This window comes from Vulpes lagopus, chromosome 8 (assembly GCF_018345385.1).
Source record: "Vulpes lagopus strain Blue_001 chromosome 8, ASM1834538v1, whole genome shotgun sequence".
NCBI classification, from domain to species: domain Eukaryota; kingdom Metazoa; phylum Chordata; class Mammalia; order Carnivora; family Canidae; genus Vulpes; species Vulpes lagopus.
The window spans coordinates 132856731-132877482 of NC_054831.1; the positions used below are offsets into that span (position 1 = coordinate 132856731).

A 20752-nucleotide genomic window follows, 5' to 3' on the forward strand; every position below is an offset into this window, starting at 1 on the left:
CTGGGAGAGTTTTTGTAAACAGCTTTGTTGAAGTATGATCGACGTGTAATCAATCGCACGCTTAAAGAACATGATTTGGTGAGTTTTTATCTACCCGTCCATCCCCACGCAGTCATCACGAACATGGCCTTCGTCCCTGGTGCTTCCTCTCCCCATCCCCAGACAACCGGGATCCGCTTGGTCACTATAGACTAATTTGCACTTTCTGAAGTTTCAACAAGTGGAACGGTTTCCAATCCACCTAGCGCAGCCACTAGCTCAGCAAACAAACGGGTCACCCCGGTGCCCTGCTCCACCCTGGGGACTCCCAAAGGGGCTGGACGAGTGGAGCACGGAGCTGTCGGCTGGCTCTGCCCATGCTGCTGTGGAACAAACTCCGATGAACTCATTGCAAGAGAAACCAGTAACTCAAGAAAAGACGATCGAAGGGAGACATTTATTTCAGGCACTGGCAGCGGGGGACGGGGACTTAACAGTCGACCTCTCTGCCCACGGGGTAGACATCTAGACTTCCCTAGGGAGAGGGTCAGCGGGGCACGTGGGAGGGATCAGGTGCAGAGTGCGTGACAGCGGGGTGGGGCGGTTGGTATGTGTTGAGCAGGGAAGGCGGCACGTGAGGTGTGGGCTTCTAGGTGTTCGGCTGCTATCGGGGCTTTTCTGGCCTGGCGATTGGAATATCCTGGTCATTGCAAAACATCGTTAGTGCCTCGACAAGGTGTGATAAGAAATAAGAACAACGGGTTTTATTTAGCACGTGACTAAAGCGGTCTTGACTATTCTTGGGGTCTATAGGTGAGCAAGAGAGCTCGCGGGCGGAAGGAACCAGAGACCAGGAACTCTTGGGGCTTCCCCTGCGCTCCACACAACCATTTGCAGGTTGGTCCATGTTGTTGCCTTTTGGTTGCCCAGTTGCCCCAAACGCCCTCTGATCTTAAGCAGGACACTCAGAGCCTCTGGGCCTCAGTTTCTTTAATGGGTAAGCAGCCACACCTCTTGGAGTACCTTCTTGCCGGTGCCCTAGACACCTGGGGTTTTCCCAAGGGTAGCAACTGTCTCTAAGTCTGAAATACCTGTCTACACGTCTCTCTTAGTTCTTCACTTACAGAAAGAGAAGGCTTTGAGACTCCAGTATTCTCGGGACCCTCTGCGACACCCAGTGACCTTGCAGACAGCAGAGCCTCACGGACCGGCCCACGTGCTCATGCCCTTGAAAGGGGATTGCGCTTCCCTGTTGCAGACACAGAAAGGATCAATCGACTTCTCAGCGTCAGTCTGTTGCCAGCCTGCCCTCCTTTCTGCTAAGATTCTGGGTGAGGAATATAAATAGTGCAGTGGGTAATCAGAGAGGCAGCAGGGTACAGCCCCTGCCCTAGAAAACAAGCGGCATGTATTTAAAGAGAGAGAGAGAAAACAAACAAAAACAGGAATCCTTTTGTATCTCCTTGGCAGAGCTAACCTCAAATCCTATTTCTGATGGTTCCAGGGTCCTTTGAGGAAATAAAACAGCAAGCAGCTCACCTCTCCGAAAAGTGTTTGCCAAGTCTTGGATGAACATTGTCTTTAAAAAATTAGAGCTGAGGGGCGCCTGGGGGGCTCAGTCGGTTAAGCATCTGCCTTCAGCTCAGGGCACGATCTTGGGGTCCTGGGATCGAGCCCCATGTCGGGCTCCCTGCTCGGCGGGGAATCTGCTTCTCACTCCCCCTCCCCATGTGTGCTATGCACACATGCTCTCTCTCTCTCTCTTTCTCTCTGTATCTCAAATAAATAAAAACTTTTTTTTTAAAGTTAAAGCTGAAGATTCTTTTTTAGAGTGAAAGAGAGCGTGTGTGTGTGTGTGTGTGTGTGTGTGTGTGGAAGCAGGTGGGGGTTTGGGGGAAGGCTGAGCTCCGGGCCCGATCCCACAACCCTGAGATCAAGACCTGAGCCAAAATCAAGAGTTGGATGCTCAATCCACACAGCCCCCCAGGCGCCCCGGAGCTCAGACTCTTCAAACAGAGAGGACGTCTCTCTGTGAGTAAGGCAGCTCTTGGGTCTAGGCTCACCTGAGCAAAGAGGCCCTGACTTTGGCCTGGAATTCCATCTTTAGGGGTGTCACCTAGCTCTCCCTGCTGGGGATCCCCCCCCTTGCCGCTGGGAGTAGGGCGTTGGCTGGGAGATCCTCAGGGTCTGCTTCTTGGGTGCCCAGATCGCATCTTCTGCACACCTCCCCCCTGTCCACCTGGGGCCCCTCAGGTTGATTCACCTGAGCCCCTGCTTCCACCACCTACTGTGTCTGACCCCACGTTCCTGAGGCTGGGCAAGAAGAGTGGGCTCCTCTTTGGCCGTGACGAGGCTGCCACCCTCCTGATTGATCGGAAGGCCTTTCCAGGGACTTTCCCCCCAGAGCGGGCACCCCCTCCTGGCACAGGGTCCTCTGCTCACTTGTTTATCAAACACGGGGTTAGCATCTTCCCCGTTGCTGATTGGCCCTGGGCGGCATCGCCGGGGTGTCTCCGTGACAGCCCATCACGCTTCCACCGCCCTGGGGAAGATTACCCTGGGAATGCACATAGTCAGACTGATTAGAATCAGAGAACTTTAGAACGAGAACGTTACCTGGTTTCTGCAAATGTCGCCTCTGCCACTCTGTGGAAACCGAGGCGCAAATAGGCGAGGTGACCACAGTATAGTGACAGGGCTGGTCAGCCTGAAGTGGGATGAGAACCTCCCCGTGTCACTTAAGATTAGGTTTGGGACGAGGTTTGGCTCTACATGACAGCAGCCAAACAAACATCATCAACAACAACGAGCAGGTAACAGCAGCCCGAGCAGGGGAGCGGCTTATTTCTCTCTCAGACCGAGTGGCGGTCGGTGGAGGACCATCTGCCGTCCCACAGCTCCAGGAATCCAAGCGCCTTCTCCCTATGGCTCTGCCATCCACAGCGCCTGGCTTCCGCCTCTTGGCCCAAGGTGTCTGCTGGGGCTCCTGCCATCACCTCAGCATCTTAGCCAACGAGAAGGAGGAACAGAGGGGAAGGATATGCCACCGCCTCCTACGGGGACCTCCTCTGGCAGGTCCACACAAACATTTCTGCTTATTTCTTATTGGTTGGAACGTGGTCACCAGGCGGACCGTGACGGTTTTAAGAGAGGCTGGGGGACGAAAGGGGAAGGGGTCACGGGACCTGCTAAAATGTTGTTTATATTATGTAATAGATATGGGGGGCAAGCAGGAAGCTCCCTGCGCCCCACGCCTGCTTCCTCCTTGGCGTCGCCCGGGACTGGGGCTCGGAGCGGGGAAGGCTGGGTCCAGTCCGGCCGTATTTTCACGTTCTCTGCTTTGCTGAAAGTAATCCGGAAGCCCCAGATCAGTACCTCCAGCGCTCTCGTAGTCATGCACAGGATGCCACGGGCGTGCAGGTCCCCACCGACATGGCCAGGGTGACGCCTGTCCCGTGGCCTCACACTCTCACACCGCAACCTCCCCGTGGTCCACTTAGTGCTACTTTTTTTTTTTTTTTTTGCATTTTTGTGCCTTTTTTTCGTTTTTTCTTTTTGGTGATTTTGCCGTCTAAAACAGTGCCCAAGGTGATCCCAGATCTTGGGATCGAGTCCCACATTGAGCTCCCTACATGGAGCCTGCTTCTCCCTCTACCTCTGTCTCTGCCTCTCTGTGTCTCTTCATGAATAAATAAAATCTTTTTTTTTTTTTTTTTTAAAAAAAAGGGATTTAAAACAGTGTGCAGTGTGGCATCGATGTGGGTCTGGAGTTCCCAAATGCGAGGGTTCGGGGTGACCCTCAGAGCAAATACACGCGCTGGACAAGCCCGGTTCCGGCCCAGGCTACAGCTCGGCGGGCCATGCGGCCGAGGTTCTGAGTCCGCGGTGAGCATCCGATAAGGTGTCTTGAGACAGAAGCACGCGTGAAACAAGGTTAGGCACCGATAAGGTGACAAAAATGCTGCAAGCAGAAGTCTCGGGGGACCTAATGGCACGATCCTCCTAGAGGTGGTGACCCGTCTTCACCCGCTCAGCATTTTGTGGACTTCATGGAACGTGACTCCCGGAAATAACGAGAATTGACCGCGCACACACACACACACACACACACGCACGATCTCATTTACTCCTCGGGGACGGTTAAGCTGGACAGACGAGAGGCCGCCCAGAGGGGCTGAGTGCCTCTCCCTACGTCGCACAGCCAGAAAGTGGACTTGACCTCACTTGGGTCCGAGCTGAAGAGGAGACAGAACCAGGATGAAGCTGCAAGGTCCCGCCCAGGACCGTCCCGTCAGCTCTGCTGGCCACAGGGGCCCAGGGCTCCCTCTCGCACCCCGTCCGGGCCCGGCCCCCCGCTGCGGGCCTGCTGGGGTGGGGGTGCTGAGCGGGGCGGCCGGCACTCACGTGGACCGAGCGCCGGTCGCGGCCACCCGCCCTCCCCGTCCTCCCTCTGCGCCAGGCCGGTGCCAAGCCCGGGAGGCGGCCGCGGGTCCCCTCACCGCAGGCCCCGAGGAAAGAACAGGGCATCTGCCTTTGGAAAAATGGAAAAGCGCAGGCGGAGCATGTGTCGTTGGTGGGGCAAAGGCGATTCCGAGGAAATATTGAAATGGAAGTGAACGTGGAATGGCCGTGGGCGGCGCAGGGCCGGCCATCAAGGCCGGTGTCCCTAAGTGATCCTAAGTAGCTCTGCTCATTGGGATCTTGCCTCCCGGGGCGTGGGCCGCCCTGCCCACCGCGTTCCCACGGGGCTCGGCCTCGGGTGAGCGGGGACGTGGCGGGGCCCCTGCTGGAGCACCCTGAGCACCCTCTTGCACGGCGACCTGTTCCCCTTGGGCCCCATTCTAACTGTGTTGGAGGTCACTCTGGCGGGGGGCAGCGGGTGTCACGCACCGGAGCTCACATCGCTCAGGTCTCTTCCATCCCTGAAACCCTCCAAGTAAAATACCTACAAAGATACGTCCTGGGGTGACATGGTGAGGATTAATAATTAGCTTTGGGGGATGCCCGGGGGGCTCAGTGGTTGAGCGTCTGCCTCCAGCTCAGGGCATGACCCTGGGGTCCCGGGATCGAGTCCCTCATTGGGCTCCCCGCAGGGAGCCTGCTTCTCCCTCTGCCTGTGTCTCTGCCTCCCTCTGTGTCTCTCATGAATAAATAAATAAATAAAACCTTTTTTAAAAATTACCTTTTTAGCTCATACTGCGTGCCAGGTACTTTCTCTACGTTTTCCAATCCGCCGTGCCACGCAGGTACGTGATCTCTGTTTTTCCCTCGGAGAAACTGACGGGAAGCCACGTGTGCAGCGAGACCCCAGGCAGTGGCCCGACCTTTCTCCTTATTCCACCCCCGCCCCCTGTCAGCACCCAGAACCACCCGGAAGCCAACAGCCCCAGGGGACGGGCAGGAAGATACTTCCCCCATTCCGGTGAGTTCTTTGTCAGAAACTGTGGCTCGGGCTTCCCGGGATGAAAGAGGACCGTGTCCTCTCCACCAACGATCTGCAACTGGGTCTATTTTTAGGAAAAAATCTTCGAGGAGAGCCAGATGCCAAAGTCCTGATGCAGGCGGGGCAAGAAGAGGCCCAGGGGCCTGGGCGCCTCCCGTGCTTGACCACCTGGCACGTCCCGTCTCCGGGTTGTCATCCTCCAGCCCCTGCGGCCCAAGAAGCCAAAGCATCGCCGCGGAGGAGCGACGTCCCCGGTGCTGGGGGCGCTCGCTCATCCCCACCCCCCCCAGCCGGCTCTCCCGCGCACCTGGCTGACCCGGGCAGCCTCCTGCCTGGCCCCCTGGGCTCTCTCTCCTCCGTGTCCAGGCTACCCGTTGCCCACCCCAGGTCCCTCCTGTCAAGCTCAGCAAGGCACCCAAGAACTTCCCAAGACTCTGTAAAGGGTCAGACGGTTAGTCTTTTAGGCTTTGCAGGCCACCCATTGCCTCCGTTGGGCCCTTTTCCTTTTTTGTTCAATTTGCTTTTGCAGCTCTTTGGGAACATGAGAACCCCCCTGAGCGCACAGGCTGCGTGTGGCCCGCGGCCTAGAGAACAAAGCGCAGTTGCAGCCTGGCGTTCAAGGCCTCCCGTGATCTTCCCACAAGCCCTTTTGTGAGCCGTGTCCTGTACTACCGACTCCCCTGACTACGCTCCGGCCAAATCAGAGCCCTCCCAAACCCGTGACCACCCAGTACTCCCCCCTCGGAGACCCCCTTACACCTGGAATGCCACCTACCAACCCCTTCCACCCGCTGAGACCCCGCGTCTCAAATGCCCCTTCCCCCTTGGAGCTTCTGGATTCTCCTCCACTGGGCATGTTGCGTGCAATTATGAACGTCATTCCCCGGAGTTATGCAGTGCGCAACCTGCACAACCAAATGCAGTAGCCTGTCCTGCCTCTAGATACAAGTAATGTCTCCCTCCTCTGAACTGGGGAAAAAAAAAAAACAAAACCGTTTCATGAAGCATCACTACCTAGATTCAGTTTTCCACACGTGCACGTTCAAATCTCTTAACTCTTCCCTCCTCCGCTGCGCTTTCTTATCAAGTCTAACACCTAAAACCGCACCCTGGATTTGTCCACTTCTCCCTTCTATTTTCTATATGTAGCAGATGGGGGTTTCCAGGAATGGCTACAGTGGTGCCTCCCACCGCACATACCCTGCTGCTCCGTGACTTTGCCGTGTCCCCGTCAAGAGAGGGGGTCAGGAGTGTGTGTTGGGGACCCGAGGGCACTCAGAGGAATAGAATATGGGGCAGGGACGCTGGGCCAAATAGGGGGCCCGGCAGGCTCTGCTTCACGCGCCTTGGAAGCAACTGGCACATTGGAAGTTCAACTCCCCTGAGACCGCCGAGCTGCGGGAGGGTGGCCCTGGGGGTGACAGGGGCAAAGGCACCTCCTCGGAGAGGTCATCCCTCCTCTCCCGATCCCAAGGACCCCACCCCAACCTGTCCAACCCCCGGGTCCTCTGCCTCCATTCCCAGCCTCCCCTCCCCTGAGCTCTTTCTCGGGGCACAAGCTGCTCTGAATGTTATCTGCTGGCCAGGCTGCCGCCCTCGCTGGACCACGAACACTGAGCACAGGCACGTTTGTCTTGACCACCTTGTAGCCTCGGCTTCCGCACAGTGCTGGGCAAAGGGCAGATGCTTCGTTTGTGGAATGAATGAATGAATGAATGAATGAAGCTCCTCAGGCCAGGCTTGGACCTAATAACTCCCTGAAATCCCACGGCGCTTAACCGGGGACCCGACTGCCAGCAGACACTCGCCGGACAAAGGCGGCGATGCCCTGTGTAGCCTCCATGTGTGTCCCTACGGTGGGAGCAGGTGGGGTTTGGGGGGTCAAGGACCACCCCTGGGGGTACCCTGAGAGGGCACCTCACCCTCTCCCCAGGGTTCGGGTAAGGGAGCTGGAAACTGAAAGTCATGCTGCCTGCACCCCCACGAAACCAGGGGGAGTGACTAAATGGATGAATGTACGATCGGCCTGGTTCACTCCTAGAACCCGGCGTGATGCATAAGGCTGACCGGAGACGCCGGCCCCAGGGAGACCCTCCGAGACTCTCTGGCCTGAAAGTCCGTGAACCATCATGTGTCTGGCGCCCCCTCCCCGAGAACCTGGGGTGGCGGTCACCTACTGCCCACTCCTCAGGTTTCTTTTTTTTTTAATTTTTAAAGATTTTACTTATTTATTCATAGACACACAAAGAGAGAGGCAGAGACACAGGCAGAGGGAGAAGCAGGCTCCATGCAGGGAGCCCGATGTGGGACTCGATCCTGGGTCTCCAGGATCACACCCCAGGCTGCAGGCTGCGCCAAACCGCTGCACCACCGGGGCTGCCCCACTCCTCAGGTTTCTTGGAGGACACCGGCCCTCCCCTTTCTCCCGCCCTCCATCCATTGTCTCCTTCTTCCTCCTTCACCTCCACCCCATCCTCAAAGCCTGCAGCCCGGCCCAGGGGCCGGTTCAAGCAGGGCCGAGCATGGACACTATGAAGCCACTGTCTCCGGTCCTGGTGTTACGGGCGCCACACTGATATTTGGACCTGCACACGCCTACCTCCTGCATCTTCTCACCTGGGCATGAGCATGGAGGCAGAGGGGGAGAGAAGACCGCTGTTACTCCTCCAGACTCAGCAACAGCATCAATAATATGTATTTAAAGTAAAGAACTTATCAAACTCAACACCCAAGAAACAAACAATCCAATCATGAAAGGGGCAGAAGACATGAACAGGCATTTCTCCAAAGAAGACCTACACGTGGTCAACAAGCCCGTGAGGACATGCTCCGCATCACTGGCCATCAGGGAAATACACATCAAAACCACAATGAGATCCCACCTCAGCCCCGTGAGAATGCGGAAAATTAGCAAGACAGGAAACCACAGATGTTGGCGAGGATGTGGGGAAGGGGGGACCCTCTTGCACTGTTGGTGGGAATGTGAACTGGAAAACTGTGTGGAGGTTCCTCAAAGAGTTAAAAATAGAGCTGCCCTATGACCCAGCAATTGCACTGCTGGGGATTTACCTCAAAGATACAGATGCGGGGGACACCAGGACACCTGCCCCCCAGTGTTCCCAGCAGCAGTGTCCACAACAGCCAGACTGTGGGAGGAGCCTCGGGGTCCTTGACAGATGATGGATGAGAAGCCGTGGCCTGTGTACAGGGGGTGTCCCTCAGCCGCCAGAAACGACGACCACCCAGCATTAGCTTCGACGTGGCTGCAGCTGGAGGGGGTGATGCTGCGTGGAGTCAGTCGGAGAAGGACAATGAGCATATGGTCTCACTCACATGGGGAATATGACATAGTGGAAAGGATCGTAGGGGAGGGAGGGGAGCTGAGGGGGAAACATCAGAGGGGGAGACAAACCACGGGAGACTCCTGACTCTGGGGAGCAACCAAGGGGAAGTGGAAGGGGAGGTGGGTGGGGGTTGGGGTGCCTGGGTGACGGGGACTGAGGGGAGCACGTGATGGGATGGGCACTGGGCGTGATGCTATATGTTGTCAAGTTGAATTTAAATTTAAAAAATTAAATTTAAAAATAAATCCAATTGATCATTTAAGATGTTTTTTTAAAAACCAATACGTATTGAGCACCTACATGGACCAGACATGAGGTCACTGTGGTGTCAACACAGATAATTGAGACAGGTGGGTCTTATGCCCTCCTGGAGCTGGTCATCTAGAAGGATCTAGAATGCAGAGCATCATTAGGGATTGTGCTAAGGCTTCTTCTGTGAAGGAAGCACTGAGAGTGGTGGGGAAGAGCAGAGGGGGTCAGGGAGGGCTTCTCTGAGGAGGTGGCTGTGCAGCTGAGACCTGGAGCAGGAGAAGAATCCGTCCTAGTGAAAGGGGTGTAGGGCCGGGTAGGAGAGGAGAAGCCCCCGCCCGTCTCCCCCCACCCCACCCCCCTTCAGAGCCAAGATCATGCGGCCAGTTAGGTCTCCCTGGACCGACCCCCATCCCAGCCTCCGGCCTTGGGAGCTTTTACCTGAGAGGGAAGGGTCACCTCTGTATTGTTTGGAGGCGAGTTAACATCCCCGCAGTGCGCTGGGACGGAGGCCACAGCTCCCTGGCTTGTGTCCGGCTGCCAGGCCCCCAGCCGTGACTGGCGGCAGCAGGTGGCCCGGGCCCCAGGCTCCGTGCAGACAAGCTGGCCCGCGGCATTCTGGCTATGCAGGGTGGCACCGCTCGGACGAGGCACAAACCACTTGGTAGCAAACAGAACTGTTGAGGCACTGGAAGGCTTTGGCCAAATCCGCAGGCGGAGGGTCTGGGGGTGGAGGCCCAACCGCTGACCTGATTACCTTCTTTATCACACTGACCAGATCCTGCTCGAGACCGCCTCCATTGGTAACAATGGGGACAATCAATTTGGAGCAACTCGGTGGGGGGAAAAAACCACCCCCACTATTCACTACTCTTCTGTAGTATTTCTTGGTTATACCAGAATATGGTCATGAACTACCAGCGCTTCAGAGGACGGGCTAAAGGAAGTTTAAAAAAAAAAAGACCGGTTATAAGAGCATCAAACTAAAATTCCAATTGTTTACGATTTTTATTTTTTTTCTGGAAGTGCTATTTGTTTCCTCAAAGCTAACTTTTCCCCTTTACTTCCTGGCAGATAAAGCCCCCTAACACTTCTCTGCCCCTCCTTTGTCTCGCGCGGCATCCTGGACTTGATTCTTGCTGCTAAACACAGACGATCACACCCAGACACAAGTCAAGGATTCAGACTGGCCAAGGTGAATACGCGGGCTTGCTCCGAGCTAACCAAATAATTAGAAACAGCGCACGTCTGCCTTCCTTAAGGAAAGAACAAAGGGCGAAAGGTAGGAAATCTTCAAAACATCCTATGCTCTTGTTGTCATTTCTTTTCCCTGAGGAATAAAGGGTCTTAGGAGGCTGAAGATTTTTCAGAGAAATGCGGAGGGCAGGAGCCATCCTTAAAGGGAGCTGGAGTCGCTTCTCTAACTTTCCCCCTCCACAAAAAGGACCAAAGAGGGATGCGAATTTTCAAGGAGGTTGAGCGCTCCGTCTGTAACCACATCAAAGTGGGTCACGGATCTGCTCTAACAGATTTCACTGTCAAATAGGAAGCTGGCGCCAGGCCCAGCCCATGATGGAAAGTTAATAGAATATTTCTCATCCCGGAGCCTTTGGATTGCATGGAGATGTGGAGTCATGAGGCAGGCCGTGGTGTTAAGTGGAAGAAAAATGCCACATTTTGACAGCAAGTTAACTTTCAGACAACCTCTCCCAATGCCCGCTCATGAATATGTATATGTTTGAAGAGCGATTTGAGTGAGAAGAGATTAACTCCAGCACATTGCTCATTTTTCTTAAAGTGTCTTCTCAAAATTCTATCTCCTTTTTGCACTTTGCGGATCTCTCCACTGGGCTGAGTGCCCAGGATCTAAATTCCTGGAGCAACGTTGACTATTGGCACCAATGCCATCGTCTTTTGTCCAGCAACCCTGGTGTCCACTTCGTCCCTCGGCAGTGTCCACGCAACTGTCTCCTCAGGTGGTTTGACTAGTTGTAACGAACCATCAGGGTCCCATCCAGACCCCTGTACCAGGCACACCCATCTCCAACTGCTGTGAGTGTGGGTTGCTAACAGCTCCTAACCCTTGCTTCTTCTAGAGAACCACTACTTCCAGAGCCTTAACTCACTGACAAAGGACAACAAAAGGCAGCCCCCACCCCCACCCCACCGCCCCCGGCCTCCAGGTTGGGACTCATGCTGTGGCACAGTCCACATTCCAGAGCCCTCCTGTGGTCGGTGGAAGCCGGCTCCAGCTGGGACCATGTCCTTGCCTGGCTCCTTCCGCTGCCCTGTCCCTTGTCCTTCACACTCTTCTCCCGAGAGCCCCCACTCAGTCAACCCTGTGCACCTGCAAGCCTGTGTCAGTCAGGCTCTACTTTTAGGGAACCTGGACTAAAATACATTGGTACGTTGGGGTGGAAAAAATTTTCTTCTGTCCTTCAAGATTCTTCTGGCTGATATAAGGATTAAATCAACATGAGACAGGTTATCTGGAGAAAATCGAATTTAATTTTGAACATACCAACATACACAAGAGGCTCAAAGGCAGAAAGGTAAAATGAAGAATATATTCCATCTTAATTAAAGTAAGGAGTATGAGTCTGATACTTTGAAGGGAAGGAAATAATTCACAGGAAGATAAAAAAATAAATGTTTGGTAAACAAATGTTTGCCAGTCCACACAGAAGCAATGGGACACAGAGAGATTTTAACAGTTAGACTTTGCTAAATGCCTCCCTGTTTACTATCCCTAGTTCATTTTACAACGTGTTATCTATGGTGACAGCTCTCTTCCTGGAGCAGGTTCTCTACCTAAATTCTTTTAGGCAGTTGGGGGAAGATCAAAGTTTCTTCCTAAATCTTTTGAGCTTCCCTACAAGCTTGATTGATTTCAGCTCAAAATAATCTTCTTGCCCAAGTGGCACATCTGTTCTGAACCCCTACAGATTTACAGGTACCCAAGAAAGAGTCACGCAGATAAAATTCATCTCCGTTATCAGGGCATTTTCTCATCACATTGGGGTGGGAGGGTTGCAAAAAACAGCTCCAATGCTATTCACATGAGGAATAGATGAACTTTCTCATAAGGAAGTTCTTCTACCAGCAACAGCCCCTTGTTATTATGAAATTGAGTGGGTCAGGATTGGACATCTCTGGAGGATAGTAATAAGGGCAACCCAGAGCCTGGACATGTGAAAAAAAGACAGCCCCAGCAGTGCTTGCACCCTTTGGGGAAGTAGATTCAACTGGTCTAAGACCCTCAGAATACAGTCAGTCCCTGATATCTCTGTGGGAATCTCCATACTGTCATTTCGTTACATTTCTATGTTACGTATGTTATACCTAAAGTAGAATTTCTGGTTTACAATAGCATTAGGGAAATTATTTAACATCATTAGAGATATTTAGTAAATGTTAAACATTACAACTTCAGAGAATTTCTGTTAATAAAGGACATGTTCCAGCATGCCCTTTGGCTACAGCAAATATCATAATTAATAGTGAATCAACAGCAGCATTCTAGGCTGTGTGTTATATCTGCTAACTTTGCTATTATTCAATATTTGCATTAGGGGTTCTTTTTTTAAGATTTTATTTATTTATTCATGAGAGATACAGAGAGAGAGGCAGAGACACAGACAGAGGGAGAAGCAGGCTCTTTGCAGGGAGCCCGACGCAGGACCCGATCCCCAGACCCTGGATCAGGCTCTAAGCCAAAGGCAGATGGTCAACCGCTGAGTCACCGAGGCATCCCTGCACTAGGCGGTCTAAGCCAATTTTATAAGAAAAGGAAGAAGAATAATAGACATAAATAATTAAAATTAATTATTTAGATGATATGATTGTCTATACAGAAAACCCAAGAGAATCCACCAATAAAGTTATTTGAATTAATACGCCAGTCAGCAAGGATTAATGTACAAAAATCAGGACCTCTCAGACTTGCAATTCTTACACAGATCTCTAACAACAAATTTAGGGATCCTGGAAAACTATAATACACACTGCTATTTTTATTTAATGCATAGCTGAGCCCATGAGCAAGGAAAGGGAACATTCATATGTTGGAACAAAACAGAGCTTGAAACTAGTGGTAAGAATGTGAGCCAACATAATGGCTGCCAGAGGCAAAGGAGGATGTGGTGCAGGAGCCATTAGCGGCCCCATAACCTAGCAGTCTGGGTTTTAAGACTCACATGAGGGATGAGTAGGAAACTAGCCTGCAAAGCACAGGGACCTGGAATCAATGACACAACATAAAGCTGGGCCATCAAGATTTACCTTCAGTGAAAGGATGGAGTCTAAAAGTCCACCTGCCATTGCAGGGATGGTTTTGGATAGGGAAAATAAAATTGCCTCTCCTCATAAATTCAGTCCTCTAGCCTATTCCTTGGATAGGTTTGAGATCTATTTTATATTCATTGTGTGGCCTACGAAACTCCAAGATGAGAAATAACAAAATTATAATTTGTGCCTTTCTGCTGAAGTCATTCAGACACTTGCAAAAGCAAAGCAACAAACTGACCTTGGGGGGTGATCCAATAACACAAGCTGGAAGGCATTCCCACAAATGAAGCCCTGGTGAAGATGAGTCCACAAACCAAAATTATAACCCTTATTCTAAAATATTCCACCGAAAAAATTAAAAAATAAAATATTCCACCGAGAGCTAGGGTCAGCAAACCATAATAATCAGGAAGATTAGAATGTTGGACACTTCAGGTAATAGAACAGTCCAAAAATGGCTCTAAAATAAGATGTCAGAAATGAGCAAAAACATAAAGGAATCAAACACTTAAGAAAAGATGTTAGTAAAAAAAGAAAAAGACAAATGTTTTAAAAAAATAGAAGCAAACAGAACTCTTTGAAACTCTTTATCCAAGAGATAAAGACTACGATTTTCCCAGAATTGGTGAAAGACACCAGTCCTCAGATTCAGGAAGGCAAATAAATCACAAGCAGAATCTTTATTTAGTTTTTAGATAATTATTATTGAGAGAGACAGAGACAGAGACAGAGATACAGAGAGAGAGAGAGCACAAACAGGGAGGAGCAGAGAGGGTGGGAGGGAGAGAATCCCAAGCAAGCTCCATACTCAGCATGGAGCATGATGCGGGCCTTGATCTCAAGACCCTGAGATCATGATCTGAGCTGAAATCTAGAGTCAGATGTTTAACTGACTAAATTATCCAGGTGCCCCAATAAATCCCAAGCAGAGTAAAGGGAAAGAAATCCAGAACATCAGAGACAAAAAGCTTATCTCAAGCATACCCAAGAGACAAAACAAGTAACTATGTGGGAAGGACAATTGCCCTTACATCTGGTTTCTCAGCGCCGCCAATGGAAACCAAATGACCTTCAGATAGGAAAAGTATCTTAAAATCACTAAGAATGTAATTGTCATCTTAGAATTCTAAATTCAGGAAAACCTTTCAGGAAGGAGGTAGAACAAAAGACTTTTAAGATAAGGATTGAGAGAGTTTCCCACCTCTGTTGAATGAAAAAGTAAATCACGTCTATAAAATGTCTGAGATGCAAAAAAAGATGGTAAGTAAAACCATCAAAAAACACACTATTAACCTAAACCAACCTCAACTGTGTGAAATGGAAATAATGACAAATTTGGAGTACAGAACAAGGGGTCATTAAAATCCAACTCGGAGCGCCTGGGTGGCTCAGCAGTTGAGCGTCTCCCTTCGGCTCAGGGCGTGACCCTGGGGTCCAGGGATCGAGTCCTGCATCGGGCTCCCTGCAGGGAGCCTGCTTCTCCCTCTGCCTGTGTCTCTGCCTCTCTCTGTGTCTCTCGTGAATAAATAAAATCTTTAGAGAATAATAAAATAAAAATTAAATAAATTGCAACTCGATGTAATATAATGTAAGATGGGAGGGGGTAATTGGCATTATGGTTTCTCTATTGTTTGGCAGGATAGAGGCATAATTTTGTATTTGACTTCTTTTCTTCTCTTTCTCTGCTTTCTCTTTTATTTGCATTTTCCCTCCTCCGTTTTTCTTCCCAACTCAAGAGCAGAACTGAACTATTCTAGAGTCTTCGTTCGTAGCTCATTGTTGTAACTGGCCCATGAGAGGCCCCTCTCTTGGAAACATATAATTATACATCTACATCTATTCCGTATTATTCCCTTTTACTTCCACTCCCCTCTCCACCATAGATAAGCACCCTACTATTTGACCTAACCTTGAATTTACATGTGTCCTTATAAAACATGTTATGCCCTTTTATGCGTATATTTTTTAAAACTCACATAAATGGTATAGTATATTGTGTTACCGACTGATCCTACAATTAGTTGCCTAATCCAGGACTCTTGGAGTGTAAATGGAAGTGCTGTTATTAATACTTCCAGAACAGGGATACCCTTTTGGACTTATAATCACCTTAACCACAGCTCTTGGTCTCTTATTAATTTTTTTCACTTGGTAACATGTTCTTAAGATATAATAATAACAATGGCAGTATTACTTGCTAGATGGCAAACACAGTTGCAGCTCCGCCAGGTGGATATTGTTATTATTCCCATTCTGCGGATGAGAGAACTGAGGCACAGAGAAATTAAACAAGTTGTACAAGGTCACACAGCCCCTCAGGACTGAGCTGATTTTGAACCTGAATTAGTCAATCTGGCTCTGGAGTCTCTGCTACTACCCAGAACATCAAAACTGCCTCCGAATCTGAATGTTTTGAGGGTCTTTGGTGGCATTGGTCATAAAATGGTGAGCACAGCTGCTTTCCGAAGGTTTTGAGTCCTATCTTGGGGTACCCTGGTGGCTCGTAGTGGAGCGTCTGCCTTCAGCTCTGGGCGTGACCCCGGGATCTTGGTATCAAGTCCCACATTGGGCTCCCCGTAGGGACCCTGCTTCTCCCTCTCTCTGTGTCTCTGCCTCTCTGTCTGTGTCTCTCCTGAATAAATAAATAAATAATCTTAAAAAAAAAAAAGAGTCTTATCTTATTTCATGGGAAGTGGGAAGGCAGCTAAAGTTTGTCCATGGCATCTGAGGTTTAATATGACTTTCTGGTATATGCCATCTTATTTTCCAAGAATTTTATTTCGTTGTTTTATTTTTTATTTTATTTTTTTAAAATAAGCTCAACTCCCAATGCTCAGCTTGAACTCACAACCCTGAGATTAAGAGTCACATGATCTTTTAACTGAGTCAACCAGGCTCCCCTAGTTTCCAAGAATTTTAAAACCATAAATAAGAATTGATTTCTATAAAATTATTTTCTGAATTTTTGAGAGAACTGTACTTTTCCTTCATCTGTCTCTCAATGTGGTGAATTACACTGGTAGATTTTTCAGAGGTTGTCTTAAAATCCTGGAGTAAACCTCACCTAATCATGGTGATTTACCTTTTAATATTCTGTTGGGTTCAGTTAGCTGAATTTGAGAACTTTTGCCAAATGGGCCTATAATTTTCTTTCCATCTAATGTCTTTATTCAGTTTTGAAATACGGGCTATAGCTTGCTTCATAAAATGAATTGCTCAGCTTTCTGTGTTAGTCTATTTTCTGAAACATCTTATTTAAGACAGGAATTACCTGAAAGGAAAATCACATGGAAAGTATCTGAGCCCAGAGCTTTAGGGGAGGCTGGAGGGCTCTCTGGTTACCATTTCAGTTTCTTTGATTTGTCTATTCTAGTTTCTGTTTCTTCTTTTACCAGTTTTGCCATTTCATAGTTTTGCAGAAATTTACCCTTTGGCTTTAGTTTTCAAATTTATTAGCATATGATTATTGGTATTTTTATTATGAAATATACACACAAAAGGCTATATTAATATATACACACAATATAGTATGCATACAATAATAATACAGATTGTAAAAAAAAAAAATAGTAAAATGAAGGCCCACGCCCACTTACCACTTACCTTAAATGGGCTAGTGGGTATCCCATCCCATCCCCTGCCTCTGCCAATTCCATCCCCTAAATTTTTTTCAATGATTTAATGACCAAGAGAGTTGTATTCCAGGAATGCAAGATTTTAACATTTTAAAATCACTCGATATTATTAACCATATCAATGGAATAAAAGCTAAAAAAATCCCATATGATTATCTCAATAAGTGCAAGAAAATAATCTGCAAAATTCAATATCCATTCATGATTTTTTAAATGCTCACTAAAATAGTAATAAAAGATAATTCTTCAATAAGTTAAAGGCTACTCTAAAAAAAAAACTATGGCCAAATTCATTTTGTTTTAAGCCAAATTCACTCTTAATCATAAAGAACTGAACACTTTCTCCTTAGGTCAGGCACAATAAGCAAGGATGTGTACACTCACATTTTTTATTCAGCATTGTTCTGGTGGTCATAGCCACTGCAGCAAGGCAATGGAATGAAATGAAAGAAAAGCCATACAAAGTAAAAAGGAATAAGTAATGGTCTTTACTTGCAAACAACATGAGCATTTATATAGAAAAGCTTATGGAATCCATAGCAAAACCTCTGGAACTAAGTAAATTTAGCAAAGTCATAGGATACAAGGTCAATGTATAAAAATCAAGTGTATCTCTATGCCAGCTACTAGCAACAAACAATTGGAAACTGAAATAAAAATTCCACTTGCAGCCCCCTGGGTGGCTCAATTGGTTAAGGGATCAGGTCATGATCCCAGGGTCCTGGGATAGAGCCCTGCGTCGGGCACCTTGCACAACAAGGAGTCTGCTTCTCCCTCGACCCTCCCCCCCCGCCCCACATTTGTGATTTCTCTCTCTCAATGTTCTCTCTCTCTCTCAAATAAATAAATAATGAAATCTTTTCCTCTCTCTCTCCCTTGCTCTCTGCCCCTCCCTCCCCCTGCTTTCTCTCTCTCTCTCTCCCTCCAAAAAAATTTTTTTCAAAAATTCCACTTGCAAGAACATCCAAAATCATGAAAGACTTAAAGACAAATTCAATAAAATATATTTGAGATTTGTGCACTGAAAACTATAATACAGTGCTGAAAGAAATAATATCTAAATAAATGGAGAGACACACAATATTCGTACATTAAAAGACTCAACACTGTTTAGATGTCTATTCTCCCCAAATCTGTAGATTCAATGGGATCCTAATCAAAATTCCATTAGGCTTTTTGGTAGAAGTTGATAGGCTTATTCTAAAATGCATATAGACATGCAAACGACCTTGCATAGCCAAAGCAATTTTATAAAAGAACATTTTGGAAGATTCAGTATATCTGATTTCAAGACTTGATATAAAGCTACAGTAATCATGCCAGCATGTTGATTAATGGAACATCACAGAGATTCGTAAGTTGACCCTATTTATATGGTCAGTTTGATAGGGTGCCAATGTGGCTCAATGGGGACAGAAAAGTCCTTTCAAAAAGTGGTCCTAGGGACACCTGGGTGGCTCAGTGGTTGAGTGTCTGCCTTCAGCCCAGGGCGTGATCCCGGGGTCCTGGGATCAAGTTCCGCATCAGGCTCCTTGCAGGGAGTCTGCTTCTCCCTCTGCCTATGTCTCTGCCTTTCTGTGTCTCTCATGAATAAGCAAATAAAGTCTTTTTTTAAAAAAAAAAAAAGTGGTCCTAGCACTACTGAATATTCAAATGGGGACAAAAAATATCCCACACCATACATAAAAATTAACCTGAAATGGATTATAGATCTACCTGTAAAAGCTAAATCTATAAAACTTCTAGAAGAAAACTTAGCATAAAATCTTTGCAACCTTGACATGAACAAAGATTTTTCAAATAGGCCACAAAGCACAAATGATAAAAGAGAAAATAGAAAACTTCGACTTTATTAAAATTAAAAATGTTTGATATTCTAAAGATACCGCTGAAAAATAAAGACAAGGTACAGACTGGAAGAAAATATTCACAGTGCATATATCTAACAAGGACTTGTGTTGGGAATACATTAAAAATTATTTTAGTCAATAATGAATAATAAGGCCAAAAGAATTGGGCAAAACATTTGAACAGACACTTCACAAAAGAAGATAGACGAATGCCAGGTCAGCACATGCAAACGTGTTCAACATCATTAGTTCCCAGGGAAGTGCAATTTCTTATAAAGAGAAGCATAAATAAGCTTATTGTTCAAACCTGCACTCCCTTCTCCTAGGTATTTACCCAAGAGAAATGAAATGTGTTCACATGAAAAATTATATATAATTCATGCAGCAGCTTTTTCCATAACAGCTACACATTGGAAACGATATCCACCAAGAGGTGAGTAGATAAACATGTGGGATGTCCATACGATGAACACTACCCAGTAATAGAGGAAGGAATCTCCAATACACACAGGATAATGGTCCTCAAAGTATGATGCTCAAAGAAGCCAAGCTTAGAAGACAATTTATTGTCCTCAATAAATTGATTCAATTTATAAAATATTCTGGAAAATGCCCAAACCTTATAGTGCCAAACCCCCCTTCCAACAACAACATGAAAAATCTCTCAGATCAGTTGGTACTGGGGTCGGGGCAGGGGTGGCTGACCGCAAGAGCAGTGGGAACTTTTGGGGGGTGAGGGAAAGATACTGTGTCTTACTGTGGTGCTGGTTCCGCATGTGAACACATTTGTCAAAACTTAGCAAGCGGTAGACCTTAAATGTGTCTAGTTTCCTATCATTAAATCATAGCACAGTATAATTGATTTTAAAATCCACGTGAATACAGATTGATAAATCTCAAAAACAAAATCTTAGCCCCCCCAAAACACGTTGAGGAAAGATACAGGAAGTATGACATTTAGGTAAGTTTTACCAACATTGGAAATAATATACGTTATTCATGGACACGCATGTATCAAAATGTTATTAAAACATGCCTGTTGATAATAGACAACAAAGTTAAGCTAGTGATTTGCTCTGGGAGGGAAGGAGGGACGGGGAGTTAGGGATGACGGGGAGAGCTCCCCAGGGAGAGTCATCCGTGACTATTGAGTCGTAATAGGCTTAAAAAAACCTCAAGCCAACATGGCAAAATGTGAATTTGTGAGTGTAAAGATGGATGTGGGAACCTATGTGTTTCGTATATCACACGGTATATTTTCCCACGTATGCAAGATGTGTTGTAGTAAAAATTACTGCCCGCATCTATGAAATATGAAGGCAGAGATAGGGAATGGCAAGGGCTCTTTAGAGAGGTCTTGTTACCAAGGAAAAGAAGTAAAACAAGAGCTGAAGGAGGAAGGGAAGACAAGGGGAACTTTTCTTTTCTTCTTGTTTTAAATGAAAAATAGCGGAGGGCCTGTTCATCAGTTGACGAGAATGACCTAGCCAAGATGTTAGATGTTGAAATGGATGGTTCAGTAAAGATGAGGCTAAATGCAGGGAAAAATCGTTGAGAAGCCAAGGAGAAGTTTTGTGTTGTGTGCAAGGATGTTTATTGCTTTGTGGTTAGAAATAGGAAAAAAAAAAAAAAAAAAAAGGAGGTTTGGGGAGAAGTAGACGACCTAAATTTACATAAATAGGCAAAGGGTTCAACTGTGGACCATTCATTTAATGGGATCCTAAATGCCAGATAACAAGAAGAGCAAATCCTTAAGATCTATACTTAAGTGGAAAAAGGAAAATGATCAAAATCACACCAAGACACTTACTTCTATAAACGAAGATGAGACCAGCGCTTCCGTATGCACACACAGACGTATAGAAAGACAGAGAGAAGTCTGGAAGAAGGTGCATGAAACTGAACCCTCTGGAGAGAGGCCTGGGGTGAAGAGAAAGTTCCCGAGAGTCTGTTCTATCTGCATTC

At 47.8% G+C, this 20752-nt stretch overlaps 1 long non-coding RNA gene across 1 annotated transcript; it reads right to left on the minus strand.

The window, feature by feature from the left end:
• Positions 1 to 444: 444 nt before the first annotated feature.
• LOC121496519 lies at positions 445 to 5453 on the minus strand. The gene is made up of 3 exons (XR_005989261.1): positions 5162 to 5453; positions 1104 to 1228; positions 445 to 679 (listed from the first exon to the last, which is right to left on the minus strand). It is a non-coding gene; the product is annotated as an uncharacterized LOC121496519 (long non-coding RNA).
• Positions 5454 to 20752: the final 15299 nt, after the last annotated feature.